Source organism: Anopheles aquasalis, chromosome 2, assembly GCF_943734665.1.
Source record: "Anopheles aquasalis chromosome 2, idAnoAquaMG_Q_19, whole genome shotgun sequence".
In the NCBI taxonomy this organism is placed as follows: Eukaryota; Metazoa; Arthropoda; class Insecta; order Diptera; family Culicidae; genus Anopheles; species Anopheles aquasalis.
Genome location: NC_064877.1, coordinates 61,123,147 through 61,133,146, shown reverse-complemented (window position 1 = coordinate 61,133,146; position 10,000 = coordinate 61,123,147). Strand labels below are relative to the sequence as shown.

The 10,000-nt window shown below is 49.7% G+C and overlaps 1 protein-coding gene across 2 annotated transcripts in view; it reads right to left on the bottom strand.

Moving 5' to 3' along the window:
* LOC126569865 (LIM homeobox transcription factor 1-alpha) overlaps positions 1-10,000 on the bottom strand; it is a 158,025-nt gene that overhangs the window by 75,676 nt on the left and 72,349 nt on the right. The window lies entirely within an intron of this gene.

Below are 10,000 nucleotides of genomic sequence, written 5' to 3'. Positions count from 1 at the left end.
TTTTTAATTAAAAAATTAAAAATAAAACTGTAAGTATTTAATAGCCGACAAAACCGAAACAAACAATCAAAATGGCAGCGTGTTTGCCCAAAAATCGATCTAAAAGTGTTTTTAATACTGTTTGAACTGACTAGCATAATCTCTGCGGGATTTTCCACGCAAGTAAAGTTACGAATGCGCCAAAAATTCGGCCCCGCTAAAGCTCTACTGCGTGGCGTTTATAAATAAAAACAACGAGCTCGCACACTCGCTCGCTCGCTACAAGGATTGCCCTTGTCCTTCTAAAGTGTCTGCCGCTGCTGCTTTAGCTGTGAAACAAGAAGACGGAGGAAGCAATCGAAGCGCCTCGTATCGTATGCCAAAGTAACGAAGTGGAAAAAGCTCCATTACCGGGCTCCTCCATCTTCCTTCCCCCCCCTCCGGATGCGTAGGTGCGCTATCGACGCCTTCCGGCAGACCGTCTGCCGCCAGACGAGAACGAACGAACGCGAGCGACCGAGCGGCTGACTCTGACGCTGTTGAATGGTGGCCGGTATGCGCCAAACAATTGCCAGCGTGCGTGCACATGTGTGTGTTGAGCATATATGAGAAAAGGGTGAGGTGCAGGGTGGCGGTATCGATTCGATCAATTAATTAATTAAAGCCTTAAGCCCTTAAGAGCCTGCCGGAGCAGCAGCAGCAACGACGAACACATGTAAGCCAGGGCAGGAGGGGTTGGGGGGGGGGGGGGGTAAAAGGATGGCTGACGGTGAGGCTAGCTGATGATGACGATGACGACAAGTGAGTGAAATGTTTGCCTGGCGATGCCTGGCATGCATGGGAAGCGCGAGAAAACGCCACCCAACTGTGTGTGCATGTGTGTGCTTCGCTCGGGGCAAAAACCCGTATCAACCCCCGTTCCATTCCTTCCCACCGGCAGCCCCCAAGCGCCCATTGTGTGCCCAGAAGTCTAATAAATGAAGCCAATTAGTGAGCAGCCGCCATCGTTGTCCGCCGGGACTCGTCGACGCCGAGGTACGGTGCGGAGCGGAGCGGCGTACAGCCTGAAACTTGAACCCTCGCGTAGAGTACCAGCATCTATGGTGCTGCTCCGCCTCGCCTGGATCGGGATCGAGAGGAGAAAAAAGGAATCCCCAGAAAAGGGAGGAAGAGCGCAGCCTCAACAAACGACGAACCCTGGCGCCTCTTACTCACATACACTTTGAGGAGGCTTCCGATGATTTTTTCCACCCACTCCTCCGCTTCAACTCGCTCACTCACATATCGCCACCTGATTGAAAGTTTCAAGAGTTTCTGGCGGCGCTCGAGCGGCTTCTGGAGGAAGAAACACATAACACCCCCGGATGGAGGGGGGGATGGTGAGGAAAAGAAGGTGTTTGGGGTGATCCACAATCACTGCTCGGAAGGAGGATATCCCATTTTCTCAATTAGTGAACGGGCGACCTTCCCACTACTCCTCCCTCTCTCTCTCGGTAAACCTTCCGCCGGTTTCTGATTCGCCCCGAGTCGGAGCCAAGGAAGAGCCGCCCTTCCGTCGAGCCACGATGATGATGATGATGATGATGACGGTGATGCAGCTCGGCCTCATCCGCACCGTACAACGAGCGAGCGAGCGCGATGATGGGAAATAATTAGTGCAATTGTTTGATTTTGGCCACAGCACCCACAGCCCATTCCATTCCAACCCCTCTCCTCCCCCTCCAGTCCATTTCAGAAAGTTGGCTAATTAGTGGCGTATGAATGTCCTTCCTTCCTTCCTTCCTTTTTCGGGGCTGGTGCAGAAGGGATGGTTCGCAGATCATTACAAAGCATGTCGCCGTCGTCGTCGCCATCATCATCATCATCGTCACTATCGACCGCAGTCGCTGTCGCTGTCGGGTTGGCCTCGCAGTGCACTGTTGACGGCACACTTTCGGAACCGAACCCGGGAACAACCGAACGGCCACCGTTGTCTGTGACAGTCAGTTGAGAAGCTGCTCCATTTCCTGGAAACGCGAGCAGACCCCCTCCTCCCTGCTGTCTGCGTGTCCGCGTTCGGTGGACCGTTCGGACATCCGTCAGCTTTGTCAAAATGATGAATATTAATTAATTAATCCGTTTTCTTGGCCGAGTGCGACGGAAAGGGGGGGAAAAAGGGGGGAGGGGATGAGTGTGTTCATTAGTGGCTCGAGCTCGTCGGGTGTGACTATGTGTGTGACCTTTTGTGCATGTGAAATGTGGTCGACACGCTTCAAGATAAGCGCCGGTCCCAAACAAATCTCCCCCCGTCGTGGTGAGGATCGAGGATAACGCTATCTCTACCTGCTAGACAGCAGCGGAGCATGCATGCATGCGGGGAGAGCAAGAAAGGGGTGCAAATCCAAAAAAGGAAACAAGTTTTTCTACTTTATGCTAATGAATGTCGGCCACTGTTTACCGCATAAAAGCTTGATAAACGTTTTGCTAAACAGATTTGCAGGAAAAATGATTGAAAAGGAGGAGCATAAAATTACACCAGAAGTTAAAAATGTACCAATACTCTTATTAGTTTCCTCTTAAAACATGGTACTTTTTATTAAGGGGCACTTCGGTAATTTTGGGTCAAAAAAGGCCCGTTTTTGACGATTGTTTTGGACGTAACCATTGAATGTTATTTTTTTCAAGTAGATAGCATATTAACCTACAACTTTTGAAGCATAGTTGGTATTGTTTTGAGCAACATTCATTGAAAAATTAATCCATGGCATCAAATTTTGGTAAGCGTTGCGACATGACGGGTCATTTGAAACAAATCAAATATTCGTTAAGAAGATTATAAGATTATCTAGGAAGTCCCGTCAAGTTTTTGTTAAATTTGTTATTTTTCGATTTTTGGCAGATTTTTGAAGTTGAAAAAGTGATGCTTTTTGTCATTTGGCCTAAAAACACGATTTTTAAAGATTTATTTAAAAAAAAAAGTATCAACAATCTTCATGAAACCACGGCTGGGCTACCTGGCAGCAAGTGAACAGATTATTTGTTAAACATTTCGAATCGATCAGTCGAGTAGTTTTTACAGTACAAAGGGCACCGACTTTGAAAACATTGGTTTTCGGAAACGCTTTTCAAAGTAACGAGGTGCATGGAGCCTAGTATGAAACGCGGATTTAAAAAAAATTGTATCTGTGTCAGTTTTGCTTCGATTGATCCAAAAAAATTACACAATGTTCTTGAAAGGATCAGCATTCAAAAACACAAGCTTACGAAAACGTCAGAGGAAGTATATGATTGAAGATCACCTTCTATACATAACGTGTGGCATCTGATCTATATCTGTTGTCTCTCTTCTACATCATCAAAAAAGGATCAGCATTCAGTAAAAAATGTTAAAAATATGTGTCGCAAAAAAAAATTAAATACCAAAGTCCCCCCTTAATTAGCTAACCAGCAATCTGCCTCATTTTTAAATGTACTTTACGCTGCATTTTGCAAACCTCTTTGTGATGTTCGCAACTCCTCGATGCTGCCCTTATACTCCGCAACATATCGCGCGTCTGATGGATAATGACGTTTGACTCACGGAACCGTGAACCGCCGCACCTTCCGCCGATTCTCCACTTTTGCTGCTGCTTCAACTGCTGCGCCAAACGTGATCCATCAAACCCTTTGGCTACAGATACAACCCCGCAGATTGATTGTTTGCCTTCAACATCAACAGCAGCAACCAACAGCATCAGCATCAGGAGCTGGCAGCTAGCAACGCATTACCGCGAAGTTTGCTGCCTCTCCCTGCTGGCCGCCAGGCCAAAGCCTGACACATTGAGCTGGAATTGAGTGCCAATTTGTGCATGTGCATCGTTACCCACCTGCACCGACACCAGACGGAGAGATAGAAAGAGAGAGAGAAAGAGAGAGAGAGAGAAAGAGAGAGAGAGAGAGGGAGAGAGAGAGAAGAGGGTGCATGGGATTTGTGGAGGACGATCGCACACACGCTCGAGGCCCTCGCGGTGCAACACGCCTTGCTGCTGCCGCTGCCGGCGTTTAATTGAAAACAAGAATGATAAGTTCATTAATAATTCGCGCGACCATCCAGCGAACCATCCAGCCTCCCCGCAGCTGTTCTAGCCTTTCGCGTGGCCGCTACCGGGACCGTCTTTATTTTTCCTACTAACAAGTAGCCTCCAGCACTTCTTTTTCCTCTTTTTTTCTTCTTTCCGCTTTTTGCTCGGCCCCATGTCTCCATCATCTTCGTTTGCTGTTGCCGAGAGCTGCTCGGTCTGCGTTTCGCGGTCTACGCTCACAGCAGGAAGGGTTTCGAGCGAGCGAGCGAGCGAAAAGAATCCAAAGAATGGTTGCCCTTGACACCATGCCTTCCATCCGCACGGTTTGCAGCAGCAGAGATCGCGATTCATCATATCAGCCGCTGCGCTTGCATTTTGGGATCTCCGCTTTGGTGTTCGGCCGTTTACCCGATGCCATCGACGACCATCGACGACGACAAGTCACGAGGTTGACGAGCAGCGACCAGAGCACGTACGGTGTGCCTTCGCCTTCGCTGATGCACTTTACCAGCTAATGGTGGCGCATGAGGGGCCTTCAGTGCCCCAGGAACCGAACCCAGTTGCAGCGAACGGTTGGTGCAGGAGAATGGCTGGTGTGTAGGTAGCGCCACCCAAGCCAGCACTGGGATGGAATCGCTTCATTAAACGCACTCTACTGACTATCAATGAATTAATTAATAATGCTCCTAATTAGCGCGACATTAAAAATGTACATTCGCTTCTGTGTTTTTTCACCGTCCCGTTGCTGTTGTTGTTTTTGGGGACCACGATCCATGGCATGGCACGATCTCGCCAGCCACCAGCCAACCAGCCCGCCAGTTTATGGTCATCGATGATTAGCGTCGTGGGGCTGATAATGGGTGTGGCGTGACCGTGCACCCAAAGCCATCCGCCACCACCGATCGAACCGATTCGAGACTGTGATGACGTCACTGACTGGAAAGGGATGAAAAGGGGTTTATTTAAATCCCACCATCATTAGTCGCGCCTGCAAAGAATGATCGCAGCTTCTCAATTACTAATGACGGATGTCAAACGTTCCGCAAGGGCTGTAAAACGGTGAACTCCGCTTCCGTTGGCCGAGCAAATGAAAGCGTAAGCAGCATCACTCTTCTGGAAGTGGTTTCCGTTGGACTATGAGTGGCATGCCCCCGTCCTGAAGTACCATCGACGTGGCCTCAAGTGACCGAAAGAGGAAATCAAAACGGGCGGACAGCCGTATTGTTCGCTAGGGCTTCGTTTATGAAACCGTTTTCGATGTTATGCGGCAGCTGCTGCCACTGCTGCTAGACCGCCACAGCTGCCGCAACTTCCTTGATTCGCGTCTGGCAAGCGAATGGCGATCGTAAGTGGTGGCGAGAACCTCTCGAAGGTACTAAGTTGCGCCAAACGCGATTCAACGCGGCAAGAGGCGATTGCATTACAGGCAGTTGATTAGAAAGGTCAATTGAAAATACATCTGGTAGCTAGCAGCAACTGAAGGAGGATACAGATGCATCGGATATTAGGCAAACTAGACACAGGGTCCTAGAAAGGATATGTGGCGAGTGATTTGTCGAGAGAATCACCAGAATTGGGAACTCCCAATTCCAGACAATCCCAATTCCAATCCCAATCACGTCCATCCGCCACTTTACAAATCGTTTTCCATTAGTGGTTTCGAATGCTCCCAGCAACATGCGCTAATCTGGCCAACTGGTAGCTTTCAACTGCGATTGCTGCTGCTGCTGCAGCACTACCCACGACGAATCAAATATGGAATACGGGCTCTCTTCGGATCGGCGCGTTGGCGTTCAATTAAAAACCTTCCGCAACAAATAGTCACCAAAAACACACACCCAGGTCGCCAGGGGCAATTTATTTCCCTTCTCTTAATTAGTTGTCCACTACACACTACATCACGCCCAGGGAAGGCGATCGAGATCGAAAACAATCCCCCTTGCAGCCCCCCCAAAAAAGTCAAACCGCAGACCCCTTGCGATCCAAAAACTTTACGAGGAGGAGGGAACGAAGCAACGCAAACAGAGGGAGAGCGAGAGAGAGAGAGAGATAGAGAGAAGAAAAGGTTAATCCCAACTGTTGACGACGACGACGACGAATCGACAAACCAGGGACCTGGCCACTGGACTAATTGCTGCACCATTTTTAGTTGGCCAGCAGTAATGAGACTGCGCCCCCGGAGACGGACCCGACAACCAGCCCGGAGCTGCCTGATCACCGCCGGATTGGTGAACACTTCCGAAAAGTCCATCGTCGTCGTCGTCGTCGTCGTCGTCGTCGTCGTCGCTGGCACGCAACGCTATCAAGCCGAACCATCGCCACCTCGGAACGGAAGATGATCGGAAGACGATCCGAAACACATAATGATCGAAACACTATAAATCCATCGTTAATTGGAACGTATTTAATGGGGAATTAAAACGTTAATTATCTTAATTAGTCACCGGGACCGGCCGGCCGGCCAGCCGGCCTGCCAGCGCTGGCACACACATGCACACGGAGGCCATGACCAAGATGAGGTTGATGATGATGGGGACGACGATGAGGAAGACGCGACACTTGACTCGGCAGCGCGCGGTTTCTCGGAAAACGCAGCAAAATGGGCGGCTTGATGGCGTCGACGGCGTAGCTACCCTTTTGTTGCGAATGCGATTCCACCCTTTCGGGGAGGCTGCACCGTCATCCCCCGTCTTCCTGTTTTATCTTCTTGTTTGTTTATGTGTTTTTTTGTCAGTTTATGCTGCCAGAGGTATGCTGGGGAGCTCTCTCCTTTATTCTCTCTGGTGAACCATCATGGTGAACGGTTTGCTTTTCGATCCGATTCCAATCAGTCTCGGCGCTTCTCCATCCTTCACCATCCCTTTATTCCACCGGTGAATGATCGTTCTGATCGAGTATTCCTCGAAGGAGGAGGAGAGGGAGGGCAGCAAGTGAAAAAAGAGAGATAGAGAGAGAGAGAGAGAGAGTGAGCGAGCAGCAGCAGCCGGGGATCATTAGAAACGAAAAAGTGCCGACCATCCGTGTGCGTCCAATTAACGATCTTCAGTTGGTTGTTGGGGAGCACACAAACACATACACGCGCGTGCTCCTTTGGCATCCAATTGTTGCGACCAAAAAGTGTCAAATCAATGCGCCGCAAAAACTCCCCGCTGGAGACAGTAGAGGTGTCTATAAAGTGCTTCATAATACTCCAAATACAACAGCAAATCTAGCAATAAAGTCAACTTTTATGCTTCAGAGCCGGCAGTAATGTTGTTCCCACAGATGTGTATGCTCAGACATCCGATGGGATGCGCAAAGATGAAAGCACTGGCAGCGTCGAACCGATCGAGTAATCCAACACACATCGAACGCCCAGAGCACCAGCTTGCCATCTTAGCTGATCGCAATCAGTGGCGGCGTCGTTGTTTTGCGATCGTCGATCGCGATGATCCGGAGAAGGAGGCTCACGCTCGCTCGCTCGCTCGTTAGCTACAAACCAAGCACCCAATTGGCGGGTGGTACCGTGCACCCTCCACACCCATCCCCTCCCCGGTTGCTGGTCAATAATTTATCATTATTGGGTCCTTTCGGTCGACACCCGATGGCCGCTTGCCGCTCCACCCGGTAATTGATTTACGGTAACGCCTTTTAACGGGGTTTTCCTTTAGTGCGACCGGCCGGCAAACGGACTAATGTGGTCGGGGGGCTGGGTGTCGATACAGCCTCCAGTATTCACGGACTCGCCACGCCGCAATGGTGGTAATGATTGCGGGTGCGCAAAAAGGTACAAGGCAAGAAACGACTTTAATTTCTTCATTACTTTCGCCAGTGCCGCGAGTGCCAACCAGAGGTCTATCTCTCCAAAACCACCAATCTAGTCGCTTGTCTCTTTCGTGATGGGGGTGGCGGCGGTGCCACTTTCATCCCGCACGGTCGACCGATTGGCGCGCACAAACTAGCATTCACTCCAGAACACCGAGCAGGCAAATGATACAGCGCCAGCGAGGCGGTTCCAGTGGTCGCGTTAGGCGCGTTTCGAGCGCACTCCAAGGCTCTCCCCATCTCGCAGACAGTTCCAGTCAGCCCTCGCGCTAATGAACCACTTACTGACACTTAATAAATTGAGCCTCTTATTTATTTATTCGCCCGTGATTAATCCACCTGAGGTGATTATTACCTTAACGAAATGACGACGACTTTTGACGACTGGACCTGGACTGGGCCTGGAGCAACGCCCCTAACAGCAGCAGCACCACCACCGGCGGGGGTTCCTAGGGCCATAAACAGGACAACCCGCGGTGGAGATTGAGTGCGAAACCAAAGGAGCAACTGCGGAGGTTGCCCGGGGAGTTGCCAACAGCTCCATTCTGGTGGCACGCCCTCGGGTGGCCTGTGATCTCCTAAAGCGTCGCAGCATCTAACGGGTGGGGGTGCCCCGTTGTGCGCCCATTTTGGTTACAGTTTTGTGGCTTCTCGGTTGCCACAGATTGGCCCAAACTGGGAGTAAAAGACGCCTTAAGGGTCGTGCCTCTCGACTTGGCTTTTCATTCTAACAAAAAATCTCTCTCCATTGGGTTGGTTCGTCACGGATTGCCTGTAATGAGCGTTAGCGAAGGGAGTGCAAAATCCGATTTCATATCCACACAATATCCATGTGGCCTACAGCCTCGAGAAAGACACCTCAAGAGATGCGCACCTCGGTTCAGTTGGTCAAGAATCGGATTTCATGGCCAGCAGGGCTGAAAAGCAGCAGGAATCGTATTCGTCCATGGATCTGCACTGACCACTTGGGCATTTAAAACTCAATTAAAGCACTTCAAGCGACCAATCAACCATTAATTACTGTCATACAGGTGAGGGTTTCTCATGGACTCACCCAGCACGATACTCGTTGCACAACTTGGCGTACATTCAATTGTCCAGACACACACTCGGTATCGGGGTTGTAGTTTTACACCCAATCGAAAGATAATTATTACTTTCCCGAGGTTTCTGTCCCCGAGTTTACAACACCACACTTACGACCGCACACCGCTGTAGCTAACCATTATTGATGAGTATGAGTGGTTTGGTGAAGTTCCTTTCCTTGGCACAAGAAAGGATAAAGTTTTTGCTGACCTGAGCTGCCGATTAGGGTTCCCGTTCTTCCCCAAAAGGCGGAACCGTTCATTCATCGAGTGGTCTATTCTAGGTGTTGAGAAGGGCATTCCAGCCCCGCTTTTCCCGTAGTCGGCCATCGTCTTGTGGCTTTTCCCCTTCTTCCCTTTCTCTTTTCGGGATTGGTTTCTTCGGTTTAGCCAGGATCGCCCACAGAAAACCACCACCAAACTCACTTCCCGACCGAAGCTCAATATACACAACCGGCAACCGCAAACTGCACGCCAGGAGAAGCCAAGCCAAGGGTGCCAGTGCCGGGTGTGGTGAGGGAGTAGTGAGAAAATATTATTTTATTTATGCTGCAAGCGTCGTTGCTGCTAGACCTTCGGTGAAAGACTCTGCCATTCTGGGTGTTGTTGGATTGAGCAATCAATGAGGTGTCCTTCAAGGTGTCATATGGCGATGTGGCAGCACATTATCGTTTACTTGTCACTCGTATCAGTACACTCGTCAGCGTTTAGTGTTTGGAGAAGTTCATGGAGATGAAGCAACTGGTTGCAATGAATATACAAGATCTAGTTTTGGTTCTGGAATCAAATCTAAGACAAGACAAAGGATAATAGAGGAGGTTTTTAAGACTCACGTGACGCAGTTTGCTTCTTCAAGAAACCATTTTCAAACATTTGCGGAGATGGTCTCGTTAGTCTTTTAAAAGCATTTTAATTGTTCAAAAAGTTCAATCCCTGATATTTAGTAGAAGGTTGAAGGTTGCTGCTGCTGCTGCTGCTGCTGCTGCTACATCTAGCGCTCCTGGCAACCAGCTGTCTCACAAATGAACGCTTCATTTGGCAAACCCACATCCGACTGACCTGATTTTGCGTCTCAATCGAAAATGGGCTGCT